The sequence below is a fragment of the Hyla sarda genome (genome assembly GCF_029499605.1).
Source record: "Hyla sarda isolate aHylSar1 chromosome 1 unlocalized genomic scaffold, aHylSar1.hap1 SUPER_1_unloc_9, whole genome shotgun sequence".
NCBI lineage: Eukaryota > Metazoa > Chordata > Amphibia > Anura > Hylidae > Hyla > Hyla sarda.
The window spans coordinates 563,543-579,481 of NW_026607595.1; the positions used below are offsets into that span (position 1 = coordinate 563,543).

Below are 15,939 nucleotides of genomic sequence, written 5' to 3' on the forward strand. Positions count from 1 at the left end.
TATAGTGACGGGATAATACTACCGTACTGATACTGAATAAAACCCCTGTACGCAGACCACTATCACCCTATCCTCTTAAGGACGCAGGGTGCACCCGCTCCCGTGCTGTAACACAGGGTCGGGCCCGGCACCTAGCAATGACCGGGACCGGTGGCTAATACCGGACATCACTGATTGCGCTGATGCCCAGTATTAACCCTTTAGACGCGGCGATTAAAGTTGATTGCCGCATCTAAAATAAAAAATAAATGCTTCCCGGCAGCTCAGTCAGGCTGATTGGGGACACCGTGGTGAATCCGTGATGTCCCGATCAGCTGTGAGGGCGTGGAGGGTCCCCACCTGCCTCCTCGGCGTCCGATCATCGTCGCTCTATTGCTCCATGCCTGAGATCCAGACAGGAGCAGTGGAGTGCCAATAACACTGATCAGTGCTATGCTATGGCACAGAACAGTGTCTGCAATCAAAGCATTGTATGTAATAGTCTCCTATGGGGGATATAAATGTGTAAAAAATATAGTTAATAAATTTGATTTAACCCCTTCCCTAATAAAAGTTTGAATCGCCCCCTTTTCCCATTAAAAAAAATTTAAAGAAAAATAAATATAAACATATGTTCTATCGCCGCGTGCGTAAATGTCCGAACTATAAAAATATATCGTCAATAGCGAACACGTAAAAAAAAAAATTCCAAAGTCCAAAATAGCATATTTTCTGTCGCTTTTTATACCATAAAAAAATGTGTAAAAAGCGATCAAAAAGTCAGATTAAAACAACAATAGTACCGATAAAAACTTCAGATCAGGGCGCAAAAAATGAGCCCTCATACCGGCCCATACGCAGAAAAAAAAAAAGTTATAGGGGTCAGAAGATGACAATTTTTAAACGTATTAATTTTCGTGCACGTAGTTATTTTTTCCAGAAGTCCGACAAAATCAAACCTATATAAGTAGGTGATCATTTTAGTCGTATGGACCTGCAGAATAAAGATAAGGTGTCATTTTTACCCAAAAATGTACTGCGTAGAAACGGAAGCCCCCAAATTTTACAAAATGGCGTTTTTTTTTAATTTTGTCCCACAAATATCTTTTCACCATAGATTTTTGGGTAAAATGATTGATGTAAAATTACAAAGTACAACTGGTGGCACAAAAAAACTGTGCAAATATGGAAAAACGTTGAGTCCTTAAGGGGTTAAACCCATTTCCACCTTAAAGGGGTACTCCAGTGGAAAAATATTTAGAAAAAATCATCTGGTGCCATAAAATTCTACAGATTTGTAAATTACTTCTATTATAAAATCTTAATCATTCCAGTACTTATCAGCTGCTGTATGCTCCACAGGAAGTTTTTGTTTTTGCACTTTCGTTTTTTCCCTTATCACCTTCTAAAAATCATAATGCGTTCAATTTTGCAGCTACAGACCCACATGAGGCTTGTTGTTTTTGTGTCACCAATCGTACTTTTTTATGACATCAATTATTTTATAACATAATCTGCGGCTAAACCAAAAAAATTGTTTGTTAGGTGAAATAAAATAAAAAAATTGCCAATTTGCCACTTTGTAGGGCTTCCGTTTTTACGCCGTGCACTTTTTGGTAAAAATAACACCTTATCTTTATTCTGTAGGTCCACACGGTAACAAGGATACCCAAGTTATATAGGTTTTATTTTATTTTACTATTTTAAAAAATTTCATGCACCAACATTAATATGTTTAAAATTCTCCTCTTCTGAGCTCCATAACTTTATTTTTCCGTATACGCGTCTGTATGAGGGTCATTTTTTGTGCCGTGGTCTGTAGTTTTTATCGGGACCATTTCTGTTTTGATGGGACTTTTTTATCGCATTTCATTAATATTTTTATGGTATATGAAGTGACCAAAAATGAAAAACTTTGGACTTTGGTATTTTTTCACCTGGACGCCATCGACAATGCGGTTTGGCCAACCTTATATTTTAATAGTTCGGACATTTATGCACACGGCGGTACCACATGGGAATTATTTTTTCTATTTAAAAAAATAATAATTTTTATTACATTTATTTAAAAAAAATGGAAATGGGAGGGATTCAAACTTTTATTAGGGGAGGGGCTTATTCACATGTATTTACTTTTTTTTTTGCCCCCATAGGGGACTATTACCTGCAATCTTCTGATTGTATATACTGATCAGTGCTATGCCATTACATTGATCATTGTTATCAGTGCTCTGCTGCTTCAGTCTTGGAGCAATAGAACACTGATCAGATGGCGAGGAGGCAGGTAAGGGCCCTCCCACCATCCTCTCAGCTGATCGGGACATCAGGATTTTGTCGTGATAAAGGAATAAAAGGGATGAATAATTGCACCACATCATGACCACCACCATTACCACCATATAGTGACGGGATAATACTGCCATACTGATACTGAATAATACCCCTGTACACAGACTAATATCCCCCCATACAGTGCCCCCAGCTCTATACAGGTGCTGCAGACCATATAAGTGATTACAGTGCAGTTACATGTGGTGAATCACAGGGGGCGTCTTCCTGAAGTCGTTCTCTTTCCTTTTCCTCCCCACAGAATCTGCCGGAGAAACATGTTAGGCACCGCACGTTTCCAGCACATTTCCCAATTCTTTCCTACCCTCAGTGCCCTAAATAGTGTAGATAACGCCAGTATGAAGGCAGATAATGGCGGTAGGTAAATAGTGTTGGTAGGTAGACGGTGTAGGTAGGTACTGGTGGTAAGTAGATAGATCATTTACCACAAAAACAAACAAAAATACATAATTTGTGGCTTCCATTCTTATGCAGAGCACTTTTCGGTACCAATGACGTCATCTATATTGTGTCCAAACAATGACATCGATTCCCAATATATATAGGTTTTGTGTTATTGTATTATATTATTATTGTATTATATTGTATTATAACTTTTTTGTGTAATTTTTCTGTAATATTTCTGCCCCCATAACACTTTATTTTCCTATATGAGGGATCGTTATTATTTGCACCGTGATTTGTAGTTTTTGTTTCGCTTTTTATACTTTTTTTTCTCTATTTTTTATATTTGCGCCATTCACTGTGCGGTTTAATTAACAACATTATAATAGTTCAGATATTTACACCAAATATGTTTGTTTATTTTTGTTTACATAATTTTATTCCAAAAATGGGAAAAGGAAGGGGGGTGTAATCAAACTTTTATTAGGGGAGGGGCTTTTTCACATTTATTTCAAATTTTTTTAAAATATTTTATTTGCTATTTTTTATGCTATAAATCAGTGATCTGAAACCTAAGGCTCTCTGCCTGTTGCAAAACTACAACTCCCAGCATGTTGCACTATATAGTAGAATAGGTCATGGTACAACATACTGGGAGTTGTAGTTTCGGGTCGGCTGCAAAGCCAGAAGCTGTGTCAAGGAATGCTGGGAGTTGAAGTATTTAACTACATCACCCAGTATGCCCTGATACGGCCTATGGCTCTGCAGCTGACCCAACCCAAAACTACTCCCAGCATGTTTCACCATATACTAGTATAGTAAAAGTAATTGTGCAACATGCTGGTACTCGCAGTTTTGGGTCTGCTGCAGAGGTATAGGCTGTATGAGGGCATGCTGGGTGTTGTAGTTTGTAACTGCCACTCCCAGCGTTCTTTGACTCCCAGCATTCGTGACATCACACATTCCCCCCCCCACAGCCCGCCCCCTCCAATAGACTTACATTGATAGGGCGTGGCATGACATTATGAGGGGCGGGACCGTGACATCACGACCCCCACAGCCCGAGCCCAGCGTTCGTAACAAAATGTTTTGAACACTGGAGCAGTGGAGTGCCCCTTTAAGGGGTTAAAAAGTAGTAAAGCGTAACAAAAACTATGCAAACTGAGTATCGTGATCGTATTCACCTGAGAAATAATTGTACCGCACAGTGAATGAAGGATCGGCGCCGCAAAAATGTTATGGCAAAATAAGAGTTTTGGCTCTTAAAGGAAAGCTTAACCCCTTAAAGGGGTATTCCGCCCCTGGCATCTTATCCCCTATCCAAAGGATAGGGGGGATAAGATGTTAGATCGCCGCGGTCCCGCTGCTGGGGACCCCGGGGATCGCTGCTGCAGCACCCCGCCATCATTACTGCACAGAGCAAGTTCGCTCTGTGCGTAATGACGGGCGATACAAGGGCCAGAGCAGCGTGACGTCATGGCTCCGCCCCTCATGACATCACAGCCCGTCCCCTTAATGCAAGTCTATGGCAGGGGGTGTGACGACCGCCACGCCCCCTCTCATAGACTTGTATTGACGGGGGCGGACCGTGACGTCATGAGGGGCGGAGCCGTGACATAACGATGCTCCGGCCCCCGTATTGCCCGTCATTACGTGCAGAGCGATCTCGCTCTGCGCAGTAATGATAGCGGGGTGCCGCAGCGGCGATCCCCGGGGTCCCCAGCAGCGGGACCCCGGCGATCTGACATCTTATCCCCTATCCTTTGGATAGGGGATAAGATGTCTAGGGGCGGAATACCCCTTTAAGGACCAGGCCATTTTACACCTTAAGGACCAGAGTGTTTTTTGCAAATCTGACCACTGTCACTTTAAACATTAATAACTCTGATGCTTTTAGTTATCATTCTGATTCCGGGATTGTTTTTTCGTGACATATTCTACTTTAACTTAATGGTAAAATTTTGTGGTAACTTGCATCCTTTCTTGGTGAAAAATCCCAAAATTTGATGAAAAAAAAAGAAAATTTTGCATTTTTCTAACTTTGAAGCTCTCTGCTTGTAAGGAAAATGGATATTCAAAATATATTTTTTTTGGGTTCACATATACAATGTCTACTTTATGTTTGCATCATAAAATTTATGATTTTTTACTTTTAGAAGACACCAGAGGGCTTCAAAGTTCAGCAGCAATTTTGACATTTTTCACAAAATTTTCAAACTCACTATTTTTCAGGGACCAGTTCAGTTTTGAAGTGGATTTGAAGGGTCTTTATATTAGAAATACCCCATAAAAGACCCCATTATAAAAACTACACCCCCCAAAGTATTCAAAATGACATTCAGTAAGTGTATTAACCCTTTAGGTGTTTCACAGGAATAGCAGCAAAGTGAAGGAGAAAATTCAAAATCTTCATTTTTTACACTCGCATGTTCTTATAGACCCAATTTTTGAATTTTTGCAAGGGGTAAAAGGAGAAAATTTTTACTTGTATTTGAAACCCAATTTCTCTCGAGTAAGCACATACCTCATATGTCTATGTAAAGTGTTCGGCGGGCGCAGTAGAGGGCTCAGAAGGGAAGGAGCGACAAATGATTTTTGGGGGGCATGTCATCTTTAGGAAGCGCCTATGGTGCCAGGACAGCAAAAAAAACATGGCATACCATTTTGGAAACTAGACCCCTCGGGGAACATAACAAGGGGTAAAGTGAACCTTAATACCCCACAGGTGATTCACGACTTTTGCATATGTAAAAAAAAATTTTTTTTTACCTAAAATGCTTGGTTTCCCAAAATTTTTAAATTTTTAAAAAGGGTAATAGCAGAAAATACCCCCCAAAATTTGAAGCCCCATTTCTCCCGATTCAGAAAACACCCCATATGGGGGTGAAAAATGCTCTGCTGGCGCACTACAGGTCTCAGAAGAGAAGGAGTCACATTTGGCTTTTTGAAAGCAAATTTTGCTCTGGGGGCATGCCGCATTTAGGAAGCCCCTATGGTGCCAGAACACATGGAATACTATTTTGGAAACTAGACCCCTCGGGGAACGTAACAGGGGTAATGTGAACCTAAATACCCTACCGGTGTTTCACGACTTTTGTATATGTAAAAAATTTTTACTTTTTTTTACCTAAAATGCTTGTTTTCCCAAAAATTTAACATTTTTAAAAAAAGAAAATTTGCCGCAGCTCAAACTTGCAGCCGGATACTTACTGTAAACCTCCGCCCATGTGAGTGTACCCTGTACATTCACATTGGGGGGGGGAATACCCCCAGCTGTTGCAAAACTACAACTCCCAGCATGTACGGTCTATCAGTGCATGCTGGCAGTTGTAGTTTTGCTACCGCTGGAGGCTCCGTTTTGGAAACAGTGGCGTACCAGACGTTTTTCATTTTTATTGGGGAGGGGGGCTGTGTAGGGGTATGTGTCTATGTAGTGTTTTTTACTTTTTATTTTATTTTGTGTTAGTGTAGTGTAGTGTTTTTAGGGTACAGTCACACGGACGGGGGTTAACAGTAGTTTCTCTCTGGCAGTTTGAACTGCGGCAGAAAATTTGCCGCAGCTCAAACTTGCAGCCGGATACTTACTGTAATCCTCCGCCATGTGAGTGTACCCTGTACATTCACATTGGGGGGGAGAAACATCCAGCTGTTGCAAAACTACAACTCCCAGCATGTACGGTCTATCAGTGCATGCTGGGAGTTGTAGTTTTGCAACAGCTGGAGGCACACTGGTTGTGAAACACTGAGTTTGGTAACAAACTCAGTGTTTTGCAACCAGTGTGCCTTCAGCTGTTGCAAAAGCTACAACCCCCAGCATGTACGGACAGCAGAAGGGCATGCTGGATCTTGTAGTTATGCAACAGCTGGAGGAATACTACTTTGGCTGGGGATGCTGGGGATTGTAGTTATGAAACAGCTGGAGACACACTGGTTTGCTACTTGCTTCACAACCAGTGTGCCTTCAGCTGTTGCAAAACTACAACTCTCAGCAGTCACCGACAGCCAACGGGCATGCTGGGAGTTGTAGTTATTCAACCAGCAGATGCACCACTACAACTCCCAGCATGCACTTCAGCTGATTGTGCAAGCTGGGAGTTGTAGTTTTACAACAGCTGAAGGTACACTTTTCCATAGAAAAAATGTGCCTCCAGCTGTTGCAAAACTATAAGTCCCAGCATGCCCATAAGGGAATGCTGGGAGTTGTGGTGGTCTGCCTCCTGCTGTTGCATAACTACTACTGCAAAAAGGGCATACTGGGAGCTGTTGCTAAGCAACAGCAGGAGGCTGTCACTCACCTCCTACTGCTGCTGCTGCTCCACGCTGCGCAGGTCAGTCCCGCCGCCGTCGCTCCTGGGGCCCCGATCCCAACAGGGACGCCGGGGATCGGGGTCCCCAGCACCCGGGGTCTTCTTCCCGGACCCGCTCACGTCCTCCGGAAGAGGGGCGGAGCGGGTTGCGGGAGTGACACCCGCAGCAGGCGCCCTGATTGGTCGGCCGGGAAACTGGCTGACGAATCAGGGCGATCATGAGGTGGCACCAGTGCCACCTCACCACTGCTGGCTATGGCTGTTCGGGGCCATCTCTGACTGAATTGTCCAGCGATCTGCGGCCATCGCCGACATGGGGGGTCATCATGACCCCCCTGGGCGATATGCCCCGATGCCTGCTGAACGATTTCTGCAGGCATCGGGCACCGGCTCCCCTCCAGATGGCTGCGGGGGGCCGGTAAAACACATGACGTTCTCATACGTCATGTGTCCTTAAGGACTCGGAAATGGAGACGGATGAGAACGTCATGTGTCCTTAAGGGGTTAAATTTCCTGAATTGTTAAGAGGTTCAAATAAAATCTGTGTTATTCTCTGCAGATTCTTGTAGCAGGAGATCAGAGGAGAATCTTATATCTTCAGATTATAAAGCAGATGATGATATCACACAAGATACATATGAAGAACATTCCATTATCCCAGATACACCCTCAGCCCTTCACAGCCAAGATCTGTCATCTCATCCTTATATACAGGTCCTGTCTTCTCAGTCATCACAGGAGGTTCAGCAAAATAAAGGTCACAGAAGGGGTGTTGGACATCAACGAGCTCATACAGGAAAGAAACCATATTCATGCTCAGAATGTGGGAAATGTTTTCCTTTTAAATCAGGTCTTGTTACACATCAAAGAACTCACACAGGAGAGAAGCCATTTTCATGTTCAGAATGTGGGAAATGTTTTCCTGCGAAAACAAATCTTGTTCAACATCAAAGAACTCACACGGGAGAGAAACCATTTTCATGCTCAGAATGTGGGAAATGTTTTACTCAGCAATCACATCTTGCTGTACATCAGAGAACTCACACAGTAAAGAAGCAATTTTCATGTTCAGAATGTGGGAAATATTTTAGTGAGAAACCAAGTCTTGTTAAACATCAAAGTATTCACACAGGGGAGAAGCTATTTTCATGTTCAGAATGTGAGAAATGTTTTACTAATAAATCATATCTTGTTGTACATCAAAGAACTCACACAGGGGCGAAACCATTTTCATGTTCAGAATGTAGAAAGTGTTTTACTGACAAATCAAATCTTGTTCAACATCAAAAAACTCACACAGGTGAGAAGCCATTTCCATGTTCAGAATGTGGAAAATGTTTTACTGAGAAATCCAGTCTTGTTTATCATCAAAAAACTCACACAGGAGAGAAGCCATTTTCATGTTCAGAATGTGGAAAATGTTTTACTCAAAAATCATATCTTGTTGAACATCAGAGAACTCACACAGGGGAGAAGCCATTTTCATGTTCAGAATGTGGAAAATGCTTTACTTGTAAATCAAATCTTGTTAGACATCAGAGAACTCACACTGGAGAGAAGTCATTTCCATGTTCAGAATGTGGAAAATGTTATACTATGAAATCAAGTCTTGTTAATCATCAAAGAACTCACACAGGGGAGAAGCCATTTTTATGTTCAGAATGTGGAAAATGTTTTACTGAGAGATCAAGTCTTGTTTATCATCAAAAAACTCACACAGAGGTGAAGCCATTTTCGTGTTTAGAATGTGGAAAATGTTTTACTCAGAAATCAAATCTTGCTAAACATGAAAGAACTCACACAGGAGAGAAGCCAATTCAGAGCAATAAATGATGCAGATAACAAATCTATATATTAACCATGTACATAGGATATCTGACATTTATATATATCTTATACTGCAGGGGTCTCAAATTGGCGGCCCTCCAGATGTTGCAAAAACTTCAACTCCCACCATGCCTGTGAGGGAAGTCAGCTTGTTATACATTTTTATATAACCTTTTATAATAATCCTTTATATGATTATACACCATTTTGTATATCATCACCATGTTGTCTATAGTCCACCATCTTGTCTATGTTCCTTCATTATGAACTGAGTGTGAACTTTACCAGAATTATAACCAGGAAACTTGTAAACAAGAACCACAACTGCTGAGCGTACCGAAAACTCCAAGGCTACTGAGTCTGAAGACGTTCACACTTCCCGTCCTTCCTACTTAGAGATAAGACGCCTGTTTGTAACCAGGTATCATTGGGCAGTTTGCCGTCCTTTCATCTTTGCCTATAAGAATTCTGCTGTATGTAGTAAACGTCAGAAGACGCTGTATACAGATCCCAGTCTGTGTCATTTCTTCCAATCTATCAGGCCTGATTGATAAAACATTTCCAATTTGGCCTCGAACAGCAAATGTACCTGAAGCAATGGGTTAAATTCCGTAACATGGCCGACAACGGTTATCTGCAGCCAACGGCTGTCCGGGCATGTCCTGGCATGCTGGGAGTTAAAGTTATACAACATCTGGAGGGCCACCAGTTTGAGACCCCTGATATACTGCATCTCCAAACTTGTTACCAATTGTTAATAAAGTTTTCTTTCTTATATGATTTATTATTCTTATATTCATCTCCGCACACTGGACTTATAATAAATGTAATATTGTCCCTGACGTTGTATATAGGGAATGTAACGCGTCAGTGTTGTCCCCGCCCCTTCTCATTATGATTATAGAGACTTTAATTCAAGGCATCAGACAGGATCCGCGCGTCTCCCTTGAAGATCGTCTCTTCTGAACATAAGACGCTGCAGATACTTTTATTTATCACAAACCCTAGATGAGGCAGCTAAAGGACCCGGTCCATCTGATGATTAGGAAATAGTTTATACTACATAAAAAGGCTGATACTATAGGATAAAGGACCCGATCCATCTGATGATTAGGAAATAGTTTATACTACATAAAAAGGCTGATACTATAGGATAAAGGACCTGGTCCATCTGATGATTAGGAAATAGCTTATGCTACATAAAAAGGCTGATACTATAGGATAAAGGACCCGATCCATCTGATGATGAGGAAATAGCTTATACTCCATAAAAAGGCTGGATACTATAGGATAAAGGACCCGGTCCATCTGATGATGAGGAAATAGCTTATACTCCATAAAAAGGCTGGATACTATAGGATAAAGGACCTGGTCCATCTGATTATTAGGAAATAGCTTATACTACATAAAAAGGCTGATACTATAGGATAAAGGACCCGGTCCATCTGATGATTAGGAAATAGCTTATACTACATAAAAAGGCTGATACTATAGGATAAAGGACCTGGTCCATCTGATGATTAGGAAATAGCTTATACTACATAAAAAGGCTGATACTATAGGATAAAGGACCCGATCCATCTGATGATTAGGAAATAGCTTATACTACATAAAAAGGCTGATACTATAGGATAAAGGACCTGATCCATCTGATGATTAGGAAATAGCTTATGCTACATAAAAAGGCTGATACTATAGGATAAAGGACCTGGTCCATCTGATGACTAGGAAATAGCTTATACTACATAAAAAGGCTGATACTATAGGATAAAGGACCCGGTCCATCTGATGATTAGGAAATAGCTTATACTACATAAAAAGGCTGATACTATAGGATAAAGGACCCGGTCCATCTGATGATTAGGAAATAGCTTATACTACATAAAAAGGCTGATACTATAGGATAAAGGACCCGGTCCATCTGATGATTAGGAAATAGCTTATACTACATAAAAAGGCTGATACTATAGGATAAAGGACCTGGTGCATCTGATGATTAGGAAATAGCTTATATTACATAAAAAGGCTGATACTATAGGATAAAGGACCCGGTCCATCTGATGACTAGGAAATAGCTTATACTACATAAAAAGACTGATACTATAGGATAAAGGACCTGGTCCATCTGATGATGAGGAAATAGCTTATACTACATAAAAAGGCTGATACTATAGGATAAAGGACCCGATCCATCTTATGATGAGGAAATAGCTTATACTACATAAAAAGGCTGATACTATAGGATAAAGGACCTGGTCCATCTGATGATTAGGAAATAGCTTATACTACATAAAAAGGCTGATACTATAGGATAAAGGACCTGGTCCATCTGATGATTAGGAAATAGCTTATACTACATAAAAAGGCTGATACTATAGGATAAAGGACCTGGTCCATCTGATGACTAGGAAATACCTTATACCACATAAAAAGGCTGATACTATAGGATAAAGGACCTGGTCCATCTGATGATTAGGAAATGGCTTATACTACATAAAAAGGCTGATACTATAGGATAAAGGACCCGGTCCATCTGATGACTAGGAAATAGCTTATACTACATAAAAAGGCTGGATACTATAGGATAAAGGACCTGGTCCATCTGATGATTAGGAAATAGCTTATACTACATAAAAAGGCTGATACTATAGGATAAAGGACCCGGTCCATCTGATGACTAGGAAATAGCTTATACTACATAAAAAGGCTGGATACTATAGGATAAAGGACCTGGTCCATCTGATGATTAGGAAATAGCTTATACTACATAAAAAGGCTGATACTATAGGATAAAGGACCCGGTCCATCTGATGATGATGAGGAAATAGCTTATACTACATAAAAAGGATGATACTATAGGATAAAGGACCTTGTCCATCTGATGATTAGGAAATAGCTTATGCTACATAAAAAGGCTGATACTATAGGATAAAGGACCCGGTCCATCTGATGATTAGGAAATAGCTTATACTACATAAAAAGGCTGATACTATAGGATAAAGGATCTGGTCCATCTGATGATTAGGAAATAGCTTATACTACATAAAAAGGCTGATACTATGGGATAAAGGACCTGGTCCATCTGATGACTAGGAAATAGCTTATGTTACATAAAAAGGCTGATACTATAGGATAAAGGACCCGGTCCATCTGATGATTAGGAAATAGCTTATGCTACATAGAAAGGCTGATACTATAGGATAAAGGACCTGGTCCCTCTGATGATTAGGAAATAGCTTATACTACATAAAAAGGCTGGATACTATAGGATAAAGGACCTGGTCCATCTGATGACTAGGAAATACCTTATACCATATAAAAAGGCTGATACTATAGGATAAAGGACCTGGTCCATCTGATGATTAGGAAATAGCTTATACTACATAAAAAGGCTGATACTATAAGATAAAGGACCCGGTCCATCTGATGACTAGGAAATAGCTTATACTACATAAAAAGGCTGGATACTATAGGATAAAGGACCTGGTCCATCTGATGATTAGGAAATAGCTTATACTACATAAAAAGGCTGATACTATAGGATAAAGGACCCGGTCCATCTGATGACTAGGAAATAGCTTATACTACATAAAAAGGCTGGATACTATAGGATAAAGGACCTGGTCCATCTGATGATTAGGAAATAGCTTATACTACATAAAAAGGCTGATACTATAGGATAAAGGACCCGGTCCATCTGATTATGATGAGGAAATAGCTTATACTACATAAAAAGGCTGATACTATAGGATAAAGGACCTTGTCCATCTGATGATTAGGAAATAGCTTATGCTACATAAAAAGGCTGATACTATAGGATAAAGGACCCGGTCCATCTGATGATTAGGAAATATTTTATACTACATAAAAAGGCTGATACTATAGGATAAAGGACCTGGTCCATCTGATGATTAGGAAATAGCTTATACTACATAAAAAGGCTGATACTATAGGATAAAGGATCTGGTCCATCTGATGATTAGGAAATAGCTTATACTACATAAAAAGGCTGATACTATGGGATAAAGGACCTGGTCCATCTGATGACTAGGAAATAGCTTATGTTACATAAAAAGGCTGATACTATAGGATAAAGGACCCGGTCCATCGGATGATTAGGAAATAGCTTATGCTACATAGAAAGGCTGATACTATAGGATAAAGGACCTGGTCCATCTGATGATTAGGAAATAGCTTATACTACATAAAAAGGCTGATACTATAGGATAAAGGACCCGGTCTCTCTGATGATTAGGAAATAGCTTATACTACATAAAAAGGCTGATACTATAGGATAAAGGACCCGGTCTCTCTGATGATTAGGAAATAGCTTATACTACATAAAAAGGCTGATACTATAGGATAAAGGACCTGGTCCCTCTGATGATTAGGAAATAGCTTATACTACATAAAAAGGCTGGATACTATAGGATAAAGGACCCGGTCCATCTGATGATTAGGAAATAGCTTATGCTACATAAAAAGGCTGATACTATAGGATAAAGGACCCGGTCCATCTGATGATTAGGAAATAGCTTATACTACATAAAAAGGCTGATACTATAGGATAAAGGACCTGGTCCATCTGATGATTAGGAAATAGCTTATACTACATAAAAAGGCTGATACTATAGGATAAAGGACCCGGTCCATCTGATGATTAGGAAATAGCTTATGTTACATAAAAAGGCTGATACTATAGGATAAAGGACCTGGTCCCTCTGATGATTAGGAAATAGCTTATGCTACATAAAAGGCTGGATACTATAGGATAAAGGACCCGGTCCATCTGATGATTAGGAAATAGCTTATACTACATAAAAAGGCTGATACTATAGGATAAAGGACCTGGTCCCTCTGATGATTAGGAAATAGCTTATACTACATAAAAAGGCTGATACTATAGGATAAAGGACCCGGTCCATCTGATGATTAGGAAATAGCTTATACTACATAAAAAGGCTGATACTATAGGATAAAGGACCTGGTCCATCTGATGAATAGGAAATTGCTTATTTTACATAAAAGGCTAAATACTATAGGATAAAGGACCTGGTCCATCTGATGATTAGGAAATAGCTTATACTACATAAAAAGGGTGATACTATAGGATAAAGGACCTGGTCCATCTGATGATTAGGAAATAGCTTATACTACATAAAAAGGCTGGATACTATAGGATAAAGGACCCGGTCCCTCTGATGATTAGGAAATAGCTTATACTACATAAAAAGGCTGATACTATAGGATAAAGGACCCGGTCCCTCTGATGATTAGGAAATAGCTTATACTACATAAAAAGGCCGATACTATAGGATAAAGGACCTGGTCCATCTGATGATTAGGAAATAGCTTATACTACATAAAAAGGCTGGATACTATAGGATAAAGGACCTGGTCCCTCTGATGATTAGGAAATAGCTTATACTACATAAAAAGGCTGGATACTATAGGATAAAGGACCTGGTCCCTCTGATGATTAGGAAATAGCTTATACTACATAAAAAGGCTGGATACTATAGGATAAAGGACCCGGTCCATCTGATGATTAGGAAATAGCTTATACTACATAAAAAGGCTGATACTATAGGATAAAGGACCTGGTCCATCTGATGATTAGGAAATAGCTTATACTACATAAAAAGGCTGATACTATAGGATAAAGGACCCGGTCCATCTGATGATTAGGAAATAGCTTATACTACATAAAAAGGCTGATACTATAGGATAAAGGACCCGGTCCATCTGATGATTAGGAAATAGCTTATGTTACATAAAAAGGCTGGATACTATAGGATAAAGGACCTGGTCCCTCTGATGATTAGGAAATAGCTTATGCTACATAAAAAGGCTGGATACTATAGGATAAAGGACCCGGTCCATCTGATGATTAGGAAATAGCTTATACTACATAAAAAGGCTGATACTATAGGATAAAGGACCCGGTCCCTCTGATGATTAGGAAATAGCTTATACTACATAAAAAGGCTGATACTATAGGATAAAGGACCTGGTCCCTCTGATGATTAGGAAATAGCTTATACTACATAAAAAGGCTGATACTATAGGATAAAGGACCCGGTCCATCTGATGATTAGGAAATAGCTTATACTACATAAAAAGGCTGATACTATAGGATAAAGGACCTGGTCCATCTGATGATTAGGAAATTGCTTATTTTACATAAAAGGCTAAATAATATAGGATAAAGGACCTGGTCCATCTGATGATTAGGAAATAGCTTATACTACATAAAAAGGCTGATACTATAGGATAAAGGACCTTGTCCATCTGATGATTAGGAAATAGCTTATACTACATAAAAAGGCTGGATACTATAGGATAAAGGACCCGGTCCCTCTGATGATTAGGAAATAGCTTATACTACATAAAAAGGCTGATACTATAGGATAAAGGACCCGGTCCCTCTGATGATTAGGAAATAGCTTATACTACATAAAAAGGCCGATACTATAGGATAAAGGACCTGGTCCATCTGATGATTAGGAAATAGCTTATACTACATAAAAAGGCTGGATACTATAGGATAAAGGACCCGGTCCATCTGATGATTAGGAAATAGCTTATACTACATAAAAAGGCTGATACTATAGGATAAAGGACCCGGTCCATCTGATGATTAGGAAATAGCTTATACTACATAAAAAGGCTGATACTATAGGATAAAGGACCTGGTCCCTCTGATGATTAGGAAATAGCTTATACTACATAAAAAGGCTGATACTATAGGATAAAGGACCCGGTCCATCTGATGATTAGGAAATAGCTTATACTACATAAAAAGGCTGATACTATAGGATAAAGGACCTGGTCCATCTGATGATTAGGAAATTGCTTATTTTACATAAAAGGCTAAATACTATAGGATAAAGGACCTGGCATTCTGATGATTAGGAAATAGCTTATACTACATAAAAAGGCTGATACTATAGGATAAAGGACCCGGTCCCTCTGATGATTAGGAAATAGCTCATACTACATAAAAAGGCTGATACTATAGGATAAAGGACCCGGTCCCTCTGATGATTAGGAAATAGCTTATACTACATAAAAAGGCTGATACTATAGGATA

General features: G+C 39.8%; 1 pseudogene; it reads left to right on the forward strand.

The window, feature by feature from the left end:
* LOC130298313 (zinc finger protein 850-like) overlaps positions 1 to 15,939 on the forward strand; it is a 422,064-nt pseudogene that overhangs the window by 354,283 nt on the left and 51,842 nt on the right.